Raw genomic sequence first — 22,078 nt, 5'->3', positions numbered from 1 at the left:
GCTTGCATTTTTGTTTAACATTGATAACTAAATACTTGTTTATTAATAACTAAATACTATTTACCTATTTAGGTAATGAGTATTTACTCATTAATTTGGAACATTGTTGCCCTCTTGAAAATTTTTCTCAGAGGCATTTAAATTTATTTTAATCCCTTGATAATCAAGTTGCTATATTTTGCTTACTTAAGTCATAACAAAATAACTTAAAACTATTAAAATCAACTTTTTTTACATTACTTCAGGGAAAAAATTACCCTTTTTAATCTACACCTTCTTTGTCAATAACTTGCATTTTCCCAGAGTAATAGTGGTTTTGATAACATGTTTTTTTTTTTTTTGTATAATATTGGATTCCTTAAGAGGGCAATTAACACAGTATAGCAGAAGACACTGTCATTAAACTTTTCATTATTGTTTTATTTTGCATTTTTCTCTTGCCATAGTTTAGAAAGTGTGAGAGGCGGAACTCTCTGTGGGTAAGAGACAGGCAAGATGGTCTTGGAAGAGCTGGGATGGCAACTGGAGGCAAGACATGGATGCTTACAGGTAGGAGGAAATTCCCCTCCTGTCCACCTAAGTGCAGGAAGGGACTGACATCAATCCTGCAAAACTGGAACTAGACAATCCCGAGGACTTAGCAGTAAGACAGCATTTTCTTTTCAGTTGATGGCTTTAGTCAGTGAATGAGACACAATTTAAGGAGAAAAAGTATCAGTGATCAAACTTCAGAAGTTTCCAAAGACGAATCCCAGGGTCAATTCATCTGAGATGTAGTACAATGGAGAATACATTTAACATTCTAAGACAAACAGGGAAAATTCCATCTCTTGGGTGAGTTAAAACCCTCCCATGGGCCTTATTGGCAGATAAGCCCCACCTTGCCCAGACTGAGACATTTTCTGACCTGGGGTCTTTGTCTCATGTTATCTTTTGTTTCCACTCCCTCTTGCTATCCCCAGTCCAACAGACAAAAATGCCTCACACATATTCCCTCCTTCTTGTTTCTCCTCAACTTCCCTCCTAGTTGTGAGTAGTGTATCATTCCTCTCAGAGTCTCCAGTCCTTCATCCTATGCCTCCACTGCTAGCAGTACTTTCTAGTCAGTCCAGCACACCAAGAGTCAGCATTTAGTATTAGTCAGTGGTAAGACCTCAGGGAGATTAGGTGAGCACATAGCCCAGAGAAGCCTCTGGGAGGGAAGTGAGGGTAGCCATTTTGATGGATGTCTGAGATTTAAAGGACAAATAAAGAGTGGGGAGGGCATTTCTTCCAAATGCAGAGAAGACATCATTTGCAAAGGCAAGAGCCAGACTACCTGACTAGGATGCTATGAAACTGCAAAGTGAGCCTTGGGATTTTTAGTAGGTTGGTTTTTGACTGGAGAGAAAAATGGGAGAGGAGTAAAGAGCCTTAAGGCAGATGAAATTCAAGAGGTAGTGATGGGCCACAGTAAGCAATTCAGAGTTTATCAAGAGATAAGGGAAGCAGTTCTTTCAACAGAGAATGCCAAGGTCAGACTCAGTCAGAGCTCTGGGTTTATCTTGTGTCACACTCCATTCTCTACACCCAACTCCATACACCTATTCCTGCATACCTCCCTACCATGTCCACCACCACTCCACCTCTAACACCACCACCTCCCTACCCTATCACCTCTGCTAACCCCTTCACCACCACTCCCATCACAACCTCCTCTATCACTATGTCCCTCCCCATATCTCCCTTACACTTTCCTCACCCCTACCCCCGCGTCCCCCGACTTTGACGACCCAATTCTACTACCACTTCATCCAGACTTCTACCACCACCATTTCTCTCACCGCAGGAGTACATTTCCAGTGGTTACCAACTGACCATACTATCATTTATTCATGGAGTATGTGCCACTGCCTCCCCCACCACCAGCACCACCACCTCCACCATAAGGGGTATGCGGAGTTACTGTCTTTGTTCTCCTGGGAATAGCTTTGTCGGGGTAAAAGGGAAGATCAAGGAGGCGGCTTGTGTTTCTTCTCTGCACATCTCATACATTTTTCCACTGCTTCTCAGCAGAATTGACTATGAAAACACAACTTATTTTTGTTCCTGTGACTACCACTCAATTGAACTCACTGGGAACTAAGCAGCATAGGCATCCAAAGTGTTCTGCAAATGGGATCTAAGGCCCCATATCCTTTGAGGAAGGTGTTCTGGTCTACTGGTCCTTTCCAGATGAGACCTCTAGCTCCAATGCCAGCCAACTGGATTTCATGAGAGAAAATTCTCCCACAGTGAGTTAAATGGCTGAGAAGTAAAAGGGCCAAAGGTAGGACTGGAATCTGCCAGTTCTTAAACAGGTGACCAGGGTCCTTATTTCTTTTTAGAATTTTTTTTTTAATTTTTATTTATTTATGATAGTCACACACAGAGAGAGAGAGAGAAGCAGAGACACAGGCAGAGGGAGAAGCAGGCTCCATACACCGGGAGCCTGACGTGGGATTCGATCCCGGGTCTCCAGGATCACGCCCTGGGCCAAAGGCAGGCGCTAAACCGCTGCACCACCCAGGGATCCCCCCAGGGTCCTTATTTCTTACCCGGGCCCCCACTTTTCTATCTGCAAAATTAAAACATTGGAGTCATTGATCCTAAGAACTCCTTGCATTTACTACTTGAGGATTGACTCTTCTTGGGCTAAGCTCACCACAAGAGCAAGAAGTTAGTGAGGATGTTTTCTCTCAATGTGGTCTCCCAGGAAAGGACTCACCCATGTTCTTGAGAAATCAATGTTCCTTTCTCAGGATCAGATGGGACTTTTAGACCAGGGTAAGTCTATATCCAGCTCTCAGCTGGCAATACCATTATCTATTTATTGAGCATTATCATTGATTTGTTGAGTGCCAGCCAGACACTATGCTAAATATTTTTCAAGCCTCTTGTCATTTTATCCTTCTAGCAATCTTATGAGATATATACTACTGAGATCCTCTTTATAGAAGAGGAAACTGAAGTTTGGAGAAACAAGTCATTCAGGAATCATTATGGAACAGAGAAATAGCAGAGCAAGCCAGGACCACCACAGCTACCTTATTTTCATGCTCTGTGCAAAATATGCAAAATGGAAATGTGGGATTCCTTGTTCAAAAGACAGGAAAAAATTGTCATTAAATGTGTTATAAAATATAGAGCTATTTCCATTCTTTCACAAAGTCTTTTAACTTGTTATGGTATTTTTAATTTACTGTATTTAATGTTGTAAGTGAAGGAAAATTAAAACCAGATATTATTAGCATAGATTTTATTGTTCACCCCTATATTGTGCAATAATACCTTTAAATGCAAATATAAGAACATTGTACTCCTGTGAAGAATCACTGAATTACACAATTCATATTTTGTAGCTCCTATGTACACACGTTTCATTCTTACCAGAACAATGTAAAAACTGCACAAAACTAGTTCCAATAATTTTACTTAACTTTTTAATAAAAAAAACACTATCTTGAGTTGCCAGTGAGTACAGAAGGCTGAGAAGGAATGGAACAGTGAGTTGCCCAAATGTTCCTTTTCTTTCTGTCATCCTTCTCCATGCATGTGGTTGACTAACAGGGAAGTAACATGAGTAATAAAGGATGTGATAAGATTCCTTACTTACTGTTGTTTCTTGGAATGGCATCGCCTTCGAAGCAAGTTGCACATGAAGCATTCCAATGGCAAATGTGGCTTCTCTGGGCTGCTGGAGGCCCAATTCACTCCGTCATAGCCACCACCTGCTCACCTGGTACTTGCTTTGAGTCTCACCAAACTCCAGTTCATTGTGGTTCTACCAGAATGCTGTGTTCATGGGATTTATGAACATTATATGCAAATAGAGTGCCAAGAAACAGCAGGAAACACTTGTTCTGTGGCTTCCTCATGCTCCATGGTCCCATTGAACTTCACTTACAAAACCCAAGTACAAAGATACAATTACTAAGGATTTTGCCATGGCAATGGCAGAACAATAAACCAAGCATAGGGGCCTTGTCAGTATAAGGCTCTGGGGGATGCACTAGCTTTGCGCCCCTAAAGCCAGCCTTGACCAAGACTTGCACTTGAATCCACTTGAGCACAAATCTCACTCTAACCCGCTGTGATATGTTGACTCCAGCTGAATTCAAGGAGTTATAACTAACTCAAGGAGTTAGACCCTTCAGACTTTATTCTTCCCATGTGGTCAGTAGTTTTAAAATATGCCCATAAATTATTTACCTCTCTTAAGTATGGACTATACTCAGTGATTTACTTGTTACAAATATAATGAGGCTAAATGAGGGAGTAAGACTTCCAAGAATAAAAGAAAGACACTACACCTTCAGTTTTCCTTTCTTGTTTTGATCACTTGTTCTGGGGGAGGCCAGCTGCCATAACATGAGGACATAGCCCTAAGGAGAGCTCCCCATGCAGAACAACCAAGGTCACTTGATATAGGCCAGTCAAGAACTAAAACTTCTTGCTAATAGTCATGTGAGTGTGCCATCTTAGAGACAGATCCTTCAGCCTCCATCAAGGCCTTCATAAGATTTCAATCTTGGCTAACATTTTAACTACAATCTCAACAAGAAGCCTCTGTGTTTTGGGATAATTGACTATACAGCAATAGACAACTAATATACCACTGTTTTAAATAGAATTATACCCTTAGTACAATTCAAAGAATCAAAGCTATTTCCAGGAGTTGTTCTGGCAATGTTAGAAGTCTTGGGAGATCTGAAAATGGACAAGAGACAAGCCTCTACTTATAGGGTACACAGTAGAGAGAAGAAGCAGAAGATACTCAAATTTATAGGTGTCATTTCTTTTAGGCATCATTTAATAAGATCAGGGCTTATTTCCTGCTCTTGATAGTTGGTGGATCCAACATCTACCACCATGCCCAAACACTCACCAGAAGGAGAAGAATTGCTAATCTGATTGTTGGTTTAGTAACAGATGATATAGGCACCCTAGGGTGTATTCCTTGGTGCTGACTTCAAGTTTCACTGCCATTTGGAGGACCAAGTTGAGGCACATTCTACACAGTTCCTCAACAGACTCCAACAGTAGTAAGCCTCAGCAGCTCAGACCCTTTTCTCCATCCCTGTCTCACTCCACCAACCTCTGTGTATTAGCTCCCTGCAGTCACCCCTGGGGGGACCTGGATGGAGGTGTTGGAACAAAATCAAAACAGTTGGTCAGTTTGGCATTTTGGCAGGCCATGCTTTACAAGTGAGTGAAGTTGCTGTCTCCTAAAAAGAAAGGAAGTTCAGACTTCTCTCTACTTTTCTTCTCTTACACGACAGAATGATTGACCACAGGCCAATGGCCTTGGTAGTTCATAGCCTAAGGAAAAAAATGTGTATTTTCTCACTGTTCACAACACTATTTTTCTCTTGTCATTTTTATGTATGCTTCAAATTGGGCTTTCCTTATAGCACTAATGCTTATTAAGACGTTATCCTGAGGTTGAAGGTTAGTTAGCTGTGAGAGAAGCAGAGATCTACCTAGGATGGGATCAGCAACATACAGGTACCAGAAATCTTCACTGCATAAAGTCTAATATTAAAAAGCACAAAACCACTGGAAGCCTGGATCATTTGTACTTAGCAGTGGGTCCATTTTCTTGGTCTAGTAGTCTAAGGGACTGGTGTCCCTAGACTAGAAGAGGCAGATAGTATCATGGCTGAGGATGGAATTAGATCACAGAGAAGGAGATTTATTTAGGGTATAGCTGTAATTGACAGGATAAGTTGTGGGGGGCTAGCTTTAGCAGCCATGAGTCTTAGTTGTTTTTTTAAGTAGCTAGTATATCTGTTTATTTTAGCAGTATTGACAGTGATCACCAGGTTTAACAAAAATAGGGACTCAACTGGGAAAAGACAACTGGAAGGAGTACATATCTGATATTGATGGGAATGGTTATTTCTATTCAAGAGGTCAGAGGAGGGGTTTTTTTGGTCTCCCCAAGAGTCCTGAAGAAGCTCCACTTCTCTCCAACTTCCAAATGTATCCAGACAGGACAGGACTGCTGTCAGAACTGCTTATATCACAAGCATTATCATGGTCTTTGAGGTTTGGGTTGTCCTGGGCAGTACAACATTTTTGATGGCTAGGCATTCACAAGTATTCTGTTCTCCGTCCTGCTCTGTCTGTGGCAGGGACTGAAGAAGTGCCAGCCTTTTGGGGGGTGTAGGGAGGAACCTTTTACACTTTGCCCCTCTGAGTCTAGAGAGGTAGAACTTTCTCCCAACATAATGTAAAGGGAAATCCTGACTCTTTATCAATCGAGGTAGACATAACCTGGGTGTTTGTGGGAGCCTGAAGTTGTGGGGACTATATTTCTTCATTGATTAATGCTTTGAAGATCACAGTCCTAGCAAGGCTCTTGCTTCTTTTTTCTGCTTCCCCAAGGGAACAGATGGAGCAAGCGTATTGTATTTGGTAATGTACTTGAACTTCATGTAGTAACTCCCCAGGACACTGCCTCCCTGCAGTGGGGAACATGCCATTTTCCAATGTATCTGCCTCTAGCTGACCCTGCTGTGTAGATGAGATGTCTTTATTCAGCAGGAAATAACCAGAAGCCCCACTTTGGACATATACTTTGCTTCCTCCATTCCAACCATTTCTAGAGGTGGACACTGAGGAATTATATTTGGGGCTGCTATATCAATATATATATATATATATATATATATATATATATATATTACAAACACAAATATTCATATACATATTTTTGAATCATTTGAAAGTCAGTTACAGACTTTCTACTTTATTCCTAAACACTACTATGCCACAGCGTGTACTTCCTGAAAATGATGACATTCTCTTATATAAACACGAAACAATGATCAAAACCAGGAAATTAATATTGATGCAGTGTAGATAGGATCTAATCTACAGGCCTTATTTATATTTTGCCAAATGTTCCAGTGATGTTTTTAATAACGGAAGAAAATTCTGGATCATGCTTGGCTTTTGATTGCCATGTCCCTCGAAGCTGCTTTAATTTAGCAGTCCCTCAGTCTTTGCCATTGATGAAAGTGACAATTGAGGAGGATGCAAACCCCAGTTATTTGGTAGAAGGTTTCTCAAGCTGGGTTTGCCTGATGTTTCTTCTCGATTAGATTTAGGTTACATGACTTTGGCAAAAACCCCACAGATGTGATGCTGTTTTCTTCTCAACGCATTAGATGAGGAGGCACCTGGCATCTATGTGTCTCATATCTGGAGGTGCTTTTCTTGATCTTTTGGTTAAGATGGTGTCTGCCCAGTTCCTCCACTAAAAAGTCACTATTTTCTTGCTTGTAATAGATAAGTACCTTGGGGTGGGAGGGGACAGTGAGATTATAGAAGTATCCTGGTACTGCTTAAATTCCCACGTGTTAGTTTTAGCATTCATTGGGGATTTTGTTTAAATCAATTATTATTATACTGGTTACCTAAGAGTAATGTTCTAATTCCATCATTCTTTCTATGATTATTTGTTGCTTTTCTTCTGTGAGAAAAGCATCCCCTTCTTATCTATTTTGTTTATTAATTCATTCACCCATTTGGGTCAGTGTAGACTAATGGATTTTCTTCTCTTCAGTGGATTGCATTCCTTTGCTCTGATTATTTGGAGCTCAGATTGTCCCAGATTTTGCCAATCCAAGCTCTTTCATACTGGCTTCTATGTCCATCTGACATATCTGCATCATCCTTTGTGCACTTCCTTTCTTTTTGGCACAAAATATTTTCTTTTTTTTTTTTTTTGCCTTTCTTTTTTTTTTAATTTATTTTTTATTGGTGTTCAATTTACTAACATACAGAATAACCCCCAGTGCCCGTCACCCATTCACTCCCACCCCCCGCCCTCCTCCCCTTCTACCACCCCTAGTTCATTTCCCAGAGTTAGCAGTCTTTACGTTCTGTCTCCCTTTCTGGTATTTCCCACACATTTCTTCTCCCTTCCCTTATATTCCCTTTCACTATTATTTATATTCCCCAAATGAATGAGAACATATAATGTTTGTCCTTTTTCGATTGACTTACTTCACTCAGCATAATACCCTCCAGTTCCATCCACATTGAAGCAAATGGTGGGTATTTGTCATTTCTAATAGCTGAGTAATATTCCATTGTATACATAAACCACATCTTCTTTATCCATTCATCTTTCGTTGGACACCGAGGCTCCTTCCACAGTTTGGCTATCGTGGCCATTGCTGCTATAAACATCGGGGTGCAGGTGTCCCGGCGTTTCATTGCATCTGTATCTTTGGGGTAAATCCCCAGTAGTGCAATTGCTGGGTCGTAGGACAGGTCTATTTTTAACTCTTTGAGGAACCTCCACACAGTTTTCCAGAGTGGCTGCACCAGTTCACATTCCCACCAACAGTGCAAGAGGGTTCCCTTTTCTCCGCATCCTCTCCAACATTTGTGGTTTCCTGCCTTGTTAATTTGCCCCATTCTCACTGGCGTGAGGTGGTATCTCATTGTGGTTTTGATTTGTATTTCCCTGATGGCAAGTGATGCAGAGCATTTTCTCATGTGCATGTTGGCCATGTCTATGTCTTCCTCTGTGAGATTTCTGTTCATGTCTTTTGCCCATTTCATGATTGGATTGTTTGTTTCTTTGGTGTTGAGTTTAATAAGTTCTTTATAGATCTTGGAAACTAGCCCTTTATCTGATATGTCATTTGCAAATATCTTCTCCCATTCTGTAGGTTGTCTTTGAGTTTTGTTGACTGTATCCTTTGCTGTGCAAAAGCTTCTTATCTTGATGAAGTCCCAATAGTTCATTTTTGCTTTTGTTTCTTTTGCCTTCGTGGATGTATCTTGCAAGAAGTTACTGTGGCCGAGTTCAAAAAGGGTGTTGCCTGTGTTCTCCTCTAGGATTTTGATGGAATCTTGTCTCACATTTAGATCTTTCATCCATTTTGAGTTTATCTTTGTGTATGGTGCAAGAGAGTGGTCTAGTTTCATTCTTCTGCATGTGGATGTCCAATGTTCCCAGCACCATTTATTGAAGAGACTGTCTTTCTTCCAATGGATAGTCTTTCCTCCTTTATCGAATATTAGTTGACCATAAAGTTCAGGGTCCACTTCTGGGTTCTCTATTCTGTTCCATTGATCTATGTGTCTGTTTTTGTGCCAGTACCACACTGTCTTGATGACCACAGCTTTGTAGTACAACCTGAAATCTGGCATTGTGATGCCCCCAGATATGGTTTTCTTTTTTAAAATTCCCCTGGCTATTCGGGGTCTTTTCTGATTCCACACAAATCTTAAAATAATTGGTTCTAACTCTCTGAAGAAAGTCCATGGTATTTTGATAGGGATTGCATTAAACGTGTATATTGCCCTGGGTAACATTGACATTTTCACAATATTAATTTTGTCAATCCATGAGCATGGAATATTTTTCCATCTCTTTGTGTCTTCCTCCATTTCTTTCAGAAGCGTTCTATAGTTTTTAGGGTATAGATCCTTTACCTCTTTGGTTAGGTTTATTCCTAGGTATCTGATGCTTTTGGGTGCAATTGTAAATGGGATTGACTCCTTAATTTCTCTTTCTTCAGTCTCATTTTTAGTGTATAGAAATGCCACTGATTTCTAGGCATTGATTTTGTGTCCTGCCACGCTACCGAATTGCTGTATGAGTTCTAGCAATCTTGGGGTGGAGACTTTTTTCATCTTGTTTTGTATTTTTCCCTACTCTAGCCCCGGAATCCACCATTTCTCAAAAACGTCTTGGTTCCTTTTAGTGGCAAATGGCATTTAGATCAATGCTATGGGCATGATTGCTTCTAAATCCTATCAGCAAATATAAAAAAACGGATGTATGCATGCATATACACTCATACATACAAGTTCATGTGTGTGCAAATATAATATCTACATGCTTGAAACTATGAGTTTCCATGGATCCCCCCACGCAAGTTCAGTGGCATAGGATTCTTTCCATTCTTTCCCGTATCTAGCTGGAACTTCCTTATCTAACAGTGAGAAATATGGCATCTATTCTCTACAATATATGCACTTATTTGCTCAGTACATTAAAAGTATTTTAAAAATTGCTAACCCGTGTTTCTTTGAATAAAAAGAACCTACTAACTAAAGTTCAATGTTTATTTAAAAATTGTTGGTGTTTTCCCTTGAGCCTTAGGGCATACAGTGTAAATACTATGTTCAGAAGCTATACAGGCTAGATTTTCTTTCCCACTTTAGCCTGGTTATATTATTTATTTGATTTTTGGCTTGGTCCACTTGCTTTTGTTTGAATCACATTTTAGGATTTTTTTCCTCCTCTCCTCGCTGAATTAAAAAAAAGTCTATGTGAAATGTTAATACAATAGCCCAAGTCTGAAGTGCACAACAGATATGTGTCAAAACATGAGATTCTCCCAGTTTCATCTATCCTTTCAACCTCCTTCTCACTCACCCTTTATAAGTAACAGTGGTGGACAGAATTCTAAAATGACCCTCAATGACTTTGGCCATTTTAAAGGCCCACCCCTTCGAGTGTGCATGGAACTTGTACATATGGTGAGTTATCACTCTCATGATTATGTTATAAGGCAAAAGAGAGATTTGTCTAATCACATGAGTTCTTTCAAAGCAGAATTTTCTCAGTCTGGAATCAGAAGTCAGAGCCACTCAAAAGATTTGACACATCATTGCTGTCTTGAAGATGGGAGGATCGTGTGGCAAGGAGTAGAGGCAGAGCCAAGAATCTGAGCAGCCTCTGGCTAAGAGCCAGCAAGAAAACGTGGACCCTGAATCCTGCAACATCAAGAAACTGATTTCTACCAGCAATCTGCATACACTTGGAAGTGGGTTCTTCCCCAGAATCTCCAGATAAGAATTCAGACTGGCGGACACCTTGATTTCGTCTGCATGAGACTCTCAGCAAAACCCCAGTCAAGCCCACCCAGACTTCTGGCCTACAGAACAGTGAGTTAATAGATGGGTTTTGTCTTCAGCCACTGCAGTAATACACAATAACATAGCAACCGGTCAATTTAGTTTCTAGTTTATCCTTATGGTATTATTATTATTTTTGTGAGTAGACACATGTCATTGGCTTTTTTATCCTTCTCCCTTAAACAAAGGTAAGCATACCATTTATACTCCATTGTAGTTTGCTCTTTTCACTTAATATATCCTGAAAATTGGGATCCCTGGATGGTTCAGTGGTTTAGTCCCTGCCTTTGGTACTGGAGTCCCAGGATCTAGTCCCACATCAGATTCCAGCATGGAACCTGCTTTTCCCTCTGCCTATGTCTCTGCCTCTCTCCCTCTGTGTCTTTCATGAATAAATAAATAAAATCTTAAATATATATATATATATATATATATATATATATATATATTCTGAAAATCCCTCAACCTTAGTTCAGAGAATTCTTTCTTCATTGCTTCTTCCTGTAACAGAGTACTTGACTGTGTGATTATAACACAGTTTATGAAACAACTTTCTTATGTCTGGTTATATAAGCTGTTTCCCATAGTTTGCGATTGTAAATAGTGCTGCAATGTATAACCCTTCCCATCCTCAAGGAAATTTCTAGACGTGATACTTCCAGGCCAAAAGTACACATGTACACATGATTTTATTCAATATTGCCACATTTCTCTCATAAGGCTTGTACCATGATGACATTCCTGCCAGCAATGGAGTTATGTTGATGAATGTGTTTTGTATAGTTTATTTTTCTCCCTTGGGTATTTTTTTGGGAATTTTAATGGGAACATCAGATGTACACAAGCAGCCATACCTAAGCTCCAATCTATTAAATATTTCAGAGGATTTTTTTTCTTTTTCATAAATGTTGACAAATAACTTTCCAGAAAAATTGTTCTATATTCTCCCAACAGTATATGTGAGAGCCTGTAGGAAGGAACTGATTTTAATCTTTTAAAAAAGTGTAATTAGGCAACACTGAATAAACGTTTTGACCAAATAAGAAATGAGAGAATGTTAAAATCATACTTGTTTGAAATAAAAGGTGAAGGTAAATATTACCATTATTGTAAAATAAAGCATGGGGATATAAAAATATTCTGGAATTTTGCTTAAAAATTCAGTTATAATGATAAGTTTTACTGTGAAATATTTAAGTTTTTAAACTTTGAATTACAGTGCTAGAATAGTATTTTCTCAGAACAGTCAGGTGTCATATTGCTCATGCGTTCATTACTGAACACTGAATGTAATATTAAATAGGATCTCTTTCATTTGTGATCGGTGGTGAAGTAAGGTACTTTGGGAGTAGTGATTTTTTTTTTCTAACATTTTCTTTCTTCACATTTTATTTATTTATTTTTTAAAGATTTATCCATTCCCTTTATTTTTTTAATAATAAATTTATTTTTTATTGATGTTCAATTTGCCAACATACAGAATAACACCCAGTGCTCATCCCATCAAGTGCCCCCCTCAGTGCCCGCCACCCAGTCACCTCCACCCTCCGCCCTCCTCCCCTTCCACCACCCCTAGTTCATTTCCCAGAGTTAGGAGTCTTCCATGTTCTGTCTCCCTTTCTGATATTCCCTACCCATTTCTTCTCCCTTCCCCTCTATTCCCTTTCACTATTTCTTATATTCCCCAAATGAATGAGACCATATAATGTTTGTCCTTCTCCAATTGACTTATTTCACTCAACATAATACCCTCCAGTTCCATCCACGTCGAAGCAAATGGTAGGTATTTGTCATTTCTAATGGCTGAGGAATATTCCAGTGTATACATAAACCACATCTTCTTTATCCATTCATCTTTCGATGGACACCGAGGCTCCTTCCACAGTGTGGCTGTTGTGGCCATTGCTTCTAGAAACATCGGGGTGCAGGTGTCCCGGCGTTTCACTGCATCTGTATCTTTGGGGTAAATCCCCAGTAGTGCAATTGCTGGGTCGTAGGGCAGGTCTATTTTTAACTCTTTGAGGAACCTCCACACAGTTTTCCAGAGTGGCTGCACCAGTTCACATTCCCACCAACAGTGCAAGAGGGTTCCCTTTTCTCCACATCCTCTCCAGCATTTGTGGTTTCCTGCCTTGTTAATTTTCCACATTCTCACTGGTGTGAGGTAGTATCTCATTGTGGTTTTGGTTTGTATTTCCCTGATGGCAAGTGATGCAGAGCATTTTCTCATGTGCTTGTTGGCCATGTCTATGTCTTCCTCTGTGAGATTTCTGTTCATGTCTTTTGCCCATTTCGTGACTGGATTGTTTGTTTCTTTGGTGTTGAGTTTAATAAGTTCTTTATAGATCTTGGTTACTAGCCCTTTATCTGATAGGTCATTTGCAAATATCTTCTCCCATTCTGTAGGTTTGGGACTTCATCAAGATAAGAAGCTTTTGCACAGCAAAGGATACAGTCAACAAAACTAAAAGACAACCTACAGAATGAGAGAAGATATCCATTCACTTTAGAGAGAGTGGGCTGAGAGGAGAGGCAGAAAGAGAGAATCATCAAGCAGACTCCTTGCTGAGTGGAGAGCTCCACACAGGGCTTGATCCTCTGACCCATGAGATTATGACCTGAGCCAAAACAGTCTGACGTTCAACCGATTGAGCCACCCAGGCACCCTTATATTCTTTATTATGTCAATATGGAATATATCAAGGATGTTGATCTTTTGTCTTTAATAAATTTTGAGATGACAAAGTAAGCCTTCTGCTTTTATACTTAGAAAGTTAATAAAGTTTGTATTGTCTTGAGTGATTCATGACCTGAATCTAATTAAATAATTAAAAATTAAATATGGTGCTTGAAGTTTATTTTGTATTTTGCTTCATGTTAATTTTATTTTATAAATGCAAGTATACCAAAAAATTCACAAAGATCAAAATTATGACCAAAATATGTCTATCCAGGAAGATATCTTATTATTCTGACTCATTATTATTGAAATGTCTATAAGTATATTACCTCAAAAAGCATGCTCTTTCTAAATTTATCGAGCTAATATATTCTTTCAATTTTAATATTAACTGGAAATGCATTTTTCCCATTTATTTTGCTAATTGAAGATTCTTAGCAATTGTTTTATGTTCATGAGATTAACAGCTTTCATAATTGTTATAATTATTCCATCACTCTTTCAATAAGTTACATACATGTCTACCTCAAAGGACAAAGATTTTCAACACTTAGCACAGAGGGAACTCATCATTGAAAGCTACACTTATTATACTTACCTGATTCTGTGTATAAATATGCATCGTTCATATTACTAGTGTTGTTATGCCGACTATTTCTGATAGGACCCTATGAGATCACATGATTTTAATTACACAAAAGTTGAGAAGTGGCAGGATTAATGTTGAAGAAGAAAGAAGCTAAAGTTGAAGGGCTGATGTTTTTGAGAATACCAAGGCTGGAGCCAAATGTATGTATCCCTAAAATATATGATTTTAATTTAACTCTTATTTCTGGAGTACTATTCTCTCTTAGTTCAGTATGTGACTCTCCTAGCTGCTCATTAACTAATAGTTATTGATTCCCTACTGCCCTCACTTCTGGGATTACTTATTTTGCATGCATGTGTGTGCATGATTTAAATTATACTTGTGTGTTTATGCCACCCATGAGTACAGGAGAAAAATTTACTGTGCTGAGTGCTGAGTATAGAGTCCCCCCTTTCCGACGCCCATGTTTTCAAGATAAGCAACCCACAACTATTAGTTGAATAACTATTTTGAATGATTCATTAACTTGGCAACTATTTATTGAATATCATTAATTATATTAGCATTTACTCATATTAATCATAGGCATAATTGTTATCGTAGGATAAGGAAACATTGACTCCAGCCCCAGGGAATTTACAACTACAGGCTGAATTAGCCACTGTAAAACTTCAAGATTAAACGTCCACAATTGTGCATGACTGGTATACCAATGTTTATTGGTAAAGATCATTTTACATCATCCTTCAATCAAAGAGAAGGGAATATCCTTATCCTTTTGAGTGACATTCACATATCTTTATTACATAGAAATATACTTTTCATAATATACTTCAATACTTCATTTGTTGTTTTACACTTACTAATATATTTCTTTTTCCTCTATGAGTGTTCTTCTTTCCTTTACCAAATGGAAAACAGATTGTTTTGAATCTAGACTCTATGTTATTTTCTGCCTGAGGAATAACTACTTTCTATGGCATAAATTTCAGGTATAGCTGAAGGCGCAGGAGGGTTCCTGGCTGCTTTCTTGTGTAGCGGAAGAGATACTATGTATGTGTCTTTGCATCTTGAAGGAAACCTAACTGCCATCCAGCAATGTTCTGTTCTCTGGCTGTCTCTCTGCCACCACCTTATTCTGTAACCTGGACTTAATCTCCTTCTAGCAGAACACAAAGTATATGCAAATCCATCATTCTTTCATCCTTCAACAGCTCCTTACTGAAGTATCATCAACTGAGTTTAGCTTACTGTCTTGCATATATTTGTAAAAGATGACTTACTACTGTCTGGTCTCTTAGAGAAATTAAAGGGGAAAAAAAGACCTCTAACAAATCCTCCCTAGATACAGAAACTTGCATGGGAAGGAGTGTTATGTGGGTTCAGATGCATTAGCAACATGGCCAGTGTTTTATTTTATTTTTTAAAGATTTTTTTAATTTATCTGACGCACAAAGAGAGAGCACACAAGAAGGGGGAGCAGGAGTGGTAGGTAGCAGGAAAAGGAGAAGCAGACTCCCCACTGAACAGGGAGTCTGATGTGGGGCTCAGTCTCAGGACCCTGGGATCATGACCTAAGCCAAAGGCAGACCCTTAACCAGCTGAGCCACCCAGGCACCCCAACGTGGTCAGTATTTTAAAGAATTCAGATTTTTTTTTACCTATTTCTATTTAGAGGAAGCTAGATTTGTCTTTACTGAGAATGTTCTGTGTACAAATGGAAACCTTTCTGCCAGATGAGTTCACAGCAAAACTTTAGCTTTTGTGGTGTGCTGGAACCCAGACCCACAGGGCAAGCACAGTTCTTAAGGGGCCCGATTCCTTAGCTCCTTGTCTCCAGAACAACAGATAAATCAATCCAAAGACAAAGCAAGACAAGATAAGCAAAAGAGTCAGTATAAGAAGTTGAATGGAGGGTATAAAAGGAAGGGTGCAAGACAAGGAGAGAAGTGCCTGGAGTGGAGATGGGGATGGTATTCCTTATGACTTGGAAATCGAGAGGGTCTCTTCTTTGCAGTTAGACTCATTTAATCCTAATTATTCAAAATAACAGCATTCTTTTCCTTCCAAGATTCTCAAGAAGTGCATATGTTGTTTTTCTTGCCCTTTTTGGTGTATTTACCTTATTTATTACAATTTCAGGTTTTGTAGACTCTCACTCAGACACTTTTAGTAGGTTTACTTTTATCCAAGAATTTGCCTTTATAAAGATTGCTGCTTGTTTCCAGGAATGGGAGGATAAACAACATGACTTTGCTGGACCATTCCAGGTATCGAATGAAGATTTCCTTCCCATGTGACATATCTCTAGAAATTTTAATCAGTCGAGTCCTCTGGCCCCATAGCTACTGTGTACTTGAGAAGCTAGAGACAGGGTAGGATGAAGGCATGAGTTCAGAAGAGCCAATGCGACTGTCACACTAGCCTGGTTCACATTCAAGACGCATATAGGAGTGCTTGGAAACTAGGATAAGCATCTGCCTTTCTATCTGTGCTATGAACTCTATAGGCAGAACTAATTGAGTCTGGTGAAGAGAGATGTGATGGAAAAAAGCAATTTTGTTAATGGATTAGACATTAGAAAGCTCTGGATCAAAGGATTCCACATCATTAAACTCCCCAGGGAAGCATACTGTAGCTTCCTGAGGCAGGTGCCCAGGCTAATCTCTCAAAGATTTGCATTTTGGGGCAGATTTTACAAAAATGGTTTGAAACTGAAGTTATCCCTGGATCATCCAAAGAAAAGAACAAAACCTTTGTTGGTGAATCTAAAACTCGAACTCAATGAATAGAGCTGTGTGATGCTTCGTGTGCTTTGGTTCTTTGCAAGCCCCATGTAAGTAAGTGTCCATCTGAACACCAGCAATTAGGGACAAGGAGTTGAAAGGCTGTGTATATAAGGGGAGGATTTCTGACTATACACATGCATGCACTTATGGAGACATACAGGCACACCTGTGCACACACATGGCTTGCCATGGTCCCAGCACTGTGCTGCATGTAGAGATATAATAAAAATAGTGGAGTACCATACTATCAATCTATCATATTACCAATTCTTTGAGGGCAAAGACTAAAACAAGTCTTTGCCTTTCATGGTTAATAATGTGCTTATTTGGGACATTGAAGAATTGTATCTCTCTCCAGTCAACTTTCTAAAAATACCTCTAGAAGAGGAATTCAAATTTAGGAAACTTAAGGTCTTGGAAAAGTAGGGCAAGAGGATGAGATACTGAGAGATGAATCTACTTTCATAATTGTTGTATCATAGCAGGATGAATTAGAAGCATCTCCCCACTGCATACCAGCTGGGAGCCACTGATGAAAATAATCCCCTGGGAAACAGCACATTTCCACTCCCCTCCTGCCCCAGGTGCAGATCAAAGCAGCTCCTTAAGACCAGCGCTGCTCATTTGTGGTAATGGCAGCCCGAATGGGTTACTAGATTTGGTAAATATAAATATAGTTAAATCTGAATTTCAGGTAAACAATGAATAATTTTTTAGTATAAATATATATGTCCCATGTAAACAACAAGGTTCTCTCTGGATCATGCATGGAAATATTTCATGGGACCTCCTTATTCTAAAAAATTAATCACTGTTTATCTGAAGTTCAAATTTAACTGGGCATCCTGTATTTTATCTGGCTACCCTAAATCAACATCCCTCTTCCAACCTTCTCTCCAAAAAAAGATATTCTTGTTCATTAAGAGGAACACAGTGACTCTATGGGCAAGTCCAGGTCTTGATGATGAAAAAATTTTATTAAGACTGTCCTCTCAATAAAAAATATATGCCCTTGTAAAAAAATTGTTGTCATTTAAAATTATTTTTAAAAGAAATGTGCATTTCGATAATTCAAGCTGCATAAGACACGTATAAAGAAAATTTTAATAATCTACTACTCACTGTTCTTCAATATCCTGTCCCCGCAATGACCAACATTTACTGTTTGTTGTGTATTTGCACACATCTTTATTACACTCATACATTTATGTACTTACGTATAATTTTTTTTGAGTGGGATCACATTACTCCGAACTACATATGAGTAAGTTAGGGCTGACTAGCTAAAGGAACTGGAACATAACAGCTCTCACAGTGGACAATGGCAGATCAGCATAATTATTCTATAGTTCTCAGCCTTGACTGCAGGCACACATTCCCTAGGACTTCTGTTCCTCCCGATACCCTTCCCTCTAGCAAGGTTGAGCTGCCTCTGACCTTTCCCACCTTCTTCTCTGATGGTCTAGTTCTCACCCTAAGGCAGATGGACCTCCCTCAGCCACCCCTCCAGAACCTCCTCAGAGGCCTTCCCTATGAGGTCCTCCTAGGGCTTCGAAGGTTACAAAGAACTGGCATTAGATCACTTGGGTCCTATTGGTGATGAGAAGAGGGAGAAAGTAAAAGTGAAGAAGATGGATTGATCCCGAGGCTTGGACCATGGGATGATTCTCTCTCAGTTTCCATCCAACTGAAACCAGTACTTTCTCAATTCAGACTACTGGCGCTAGAAAGGAGTTTGGGAATTCTTTCTTCAAAAGACCATCTCGTCAGTCATTTCTTTTGGAGGTACTAGGTTGACACTAGGATACACAGTGAGAAATATGGGATGGAAACATGGTGGTCAGTCAGTTGCACAGAGGTGAAGGTAGAGACAAGGTGGGGCTTCCTTAAGAGACGTGGACTCCCAAGCATCAGTGGCCCGGATGCAAGTATGTGTACACACGTCCTTTGCCTTTACAAACTCTTTCTCCCTGAGATTGAAGCCTGCCTTTGCTTCTGGTAATTCCTATCTCGTTCCCACTTACACAGGCATTCAATCTCTCACTCTTACGCTTGGAAAACATTTGCAGATTGAGGGCTTGTTCTGTGGAGGGCACCAAAATACAAAGAAAATTGAGTCTGATGACCACACATTGGAGATTCTGGGTTTGCTGTCTTACGTTGAACCTCATAAGGTGGCCTATGTTAGTTTCTGACCTACAAATGGCCACTTTCTACAATTAAGCTTAATATTCTTGATGCACACACATACAGATTCTGGGGTTCATCTCAACATGGAACATTTGTTAAGGACACAGTTTCTACTGCCAGACTTATTTTTTAGTAGTTCCAAAAATGTAAGTAAATTTTAACTTACCTCATCTGAGCTTCGTTTTCTTCATATGAAAATATAAATAATACTTCATGGAGCTGTCATGACGATTCTTTAATACTTTTCAAAAGCACTTAAAGGATTGCCCAGCACATAGTATATGCTCAATAAATGATAGCTGCCATGACCACTAATGCTGGGCACTGTTATCACTAGCATCTACAAAGCTCTAATATATGTAGTCTTGTTTCCAAAACAATAAAGGAGACCTACTTGGACCACAGTAAAATCTCTTGTTGTTATGCGCAGCCAGCAAAACTACCACCTTACCACCAGGGAAAAACGAACATCAAACCATAAAAACTCAACAAAAGTTCTTCAAAGAAAGCAATTAGGGGTTTTAGTGTTTCCCTTTCAGTGGAGAAGTACAGAATGGCAGTGGGACACAGAAGGGACACAGAAGATGGGATAGATGCAGGAAGAGAGGTGGCAGGCCGTACCGGCTTTGTTTCACTTTGGAGCAGGGTGGTAGGGTCCAGAGACTTGCCTGCTTATTCTGAATGAGCGCCAAGGGTTGAGCGCCTTTGCAAGGAGTCTGTGGTTGAGTTTCGTGTTTGTGCAGGGAGAGTTTGGAGGCCACAGAGGCCGATGGACAGAGAGATAGCCGTGCCTGGATCCTGAGCGAGCTGCTGACAAGTGTCAATACTCTGGTGAGGACACATGGTTGATTCAACACAGGTTGCTGGGCCCCAAAGTCAGAATTTAAAGAAATCCTTGGTGTCATTAACAGTTTTCTGGCAGAAGGCTGCATTGGAGGCCTGGCTGTGCCAACCCACCTAAGATCTCTCATGCCAATGCCGGGTATGCTTTGAACCTGCACCTACAGAGAAGCTGCAGGCTGAGTGCCCCTTCCCTGTCATCACCAGAGGCCACCACAATCAGTCTGGTCAATCACTCCAACAACCAAAGGGTTGTTTGCAAGAGAGAGAAGGAAACGAAGGAAAATCAGACAAACAGGTGTTGGACTAGATTGGTTGACAGATCCAAAGGTGTGATCCAGAGGTGCCAAAAAGATGCATAAGACCAAGGCAAGCAGGGCCCTGGGCACAGGTGGGATCAAATCTCCTTTAACATTTAAAATTTGCATGGCACAGGGCCAAGCCTTTTACTCTGTACCTCAGTTTCTCCATCAAGAAATGGTGATAAAATCTGCCTTGCAAGGTCGAAAAGAAATGGTGAACATGCCCTGTCCAGTGCACATTAGTTTCCTTCTAGAAAGCCACTCTAGGAAAGAGCCAGCAATTCTGACCCTGGCAGGCACACACAGCCAGCCCTGCCTTGTGAAAGCATGTTCCTCCCACCCTCTCCCTCGCTGCCTCACCCTGTCCTTTCTTTCTGGCTTTTCCCCAGAAGGCCCCAGGGCTCCTAGGCCAACTGCCAAACCACAGGACACTGTGATTGGCTTTCAGGGACCCTTTCTCTCCCTCACCCCTCGTCAGCCCCTTCCAACACCATCCCCCATGCAGTTGTGCTCAGGGCTCCCTCCCTGGAGGGTAAGGCCCCGTGGCCGTACAGTTATGCCAGCACTTGCAGGGGGATTCATCTGAAACCACCATCAACAGTCTGTGTTTATTTGGGGCATGCACAGGAGCCAAGGGCTATGAATGGAGCTACATTCCAGAACTCTCGATGATTCCCATCAGGCTATGTCAATCAGGCCCTTTACCTGGAAGGAAGCTAGGCTTTCTCTTACAATTCCTCAAAAAGGGGACCACACACTAGCTGCAGCCTGGAATTCTTTTCACTCACTGACAATGGAGCACAATCCCGTGCCTTATCAAAGATGGAAACTATGGAACAATGAGAAATGGTGGCACCAAATCTTACGTATCCACAGTTGCAAGGGATGGGAAGGCTTCTTCATTTTAAGCTGTTTAATGTTTCAACTTTTTTTTGAAGTATAACCTACACAGAGAAGTGTGCAAAGTTTAAAGGCAGAGCTGGGAGTGGGTGGCCAGGCCAGAATCAACGCTTGCACTGGGCTCTGACTTTTTCAGCTGCCCTGTGCAGCCTCTTTTAGCACAAGAATGGAGAATATAGCTTAGTAACTTATTCGTGTGGCCATTACCACCAGCCTGAGCCAGAGGCAGCTCCCACCAGCTCGGGAGAGCGTACAGAGCTCCCACCTCCGCATTCAGAGTCCTCGCACTGGGACTTGAAGTCAGCACCAAAGATGAGAGTGTTTACACCACAGAAACCAGGACTTCTGTCCCCTGGAGAGATCATTGTTAGATTTATCAACATTTATCAACAAATCCCTACTAGCCACCCCCCTAAACTGTGAACAAAATTGAAGAAAGTTTTTGATTCACCAGGGCTTAATCAATCCCTTCAATTTCTCAGGAAAAAAAAAAAAATCCATTCCCCAGCATCCTCAGAGCACGCAGTGTGGACTATCTTCCTTCTGGAAACACTCCGACATTGAACTGCTATACCTCACCCTTTCTCTTTTCTGTTTTCTGTTAAATGATTGCTGCCCTTTCTTCAAGTGTGTGTGTGTGTGTGTGTGTGTGTGCGCGTGTGTGTGATTCCCCAGAGAGACATCAAGGTGGATGATGTGCAAACCCCACCTTGTCTTGGCAGGACAGCTCCAAAGCCTCCAACAGCATCCATGGCCCCCTGGATGCAGACACTTCCCAACGCTGTCCCTCTGTCAGCTGGCTGCTCCTACCCCTATGCCTTTCTCAATTCGTTGCATGCATGTTCTGACCACAGACTGCCCTGGGGACCAATCAGAGACC

The 22,078-nt window shown here is 40.5% G+C and overlaps 1 long non-coding RNA gene across 1 annotated transcript in view; it reads right to left on the bottom strand.

Moving 5' to 3' along the window:
* Nucleotides 1-22,027, bottom strand: part of LOC140625540 (uncharacterized) — a 33,728-nt gene extending 11,701 nt beyond the window's left edge. The window contains exon 1 of the long non-coding RNA XR_012024885.1: nucleotides 21,908-22,027. This is a non-coding gene — a long non-coding RNA (uncharacterized lncRNA). The remainder of the gene's footprint in view (nucleotides 1-21,907) is intronic.
* Nucleotides 22,028-22,078: the final 51 nt, after the last annotated feature.

Source organism: Canis lupus, chromosome 36 (genome assembly GCF_048164855.1).
Source record: "Canis lupus baileyi chromosome 36, mCanLup2.hap1, whole genome shotgun sequence".
NCBI classification, from domain to species: Eukaryota; Metazoa; Chordata; class Mammalia; order Carnivora; family Canidae; genus Canis; species Canis lupus.
This window is presented reverse-complemented; position numbering and strand designations above follow the sequence as displayed.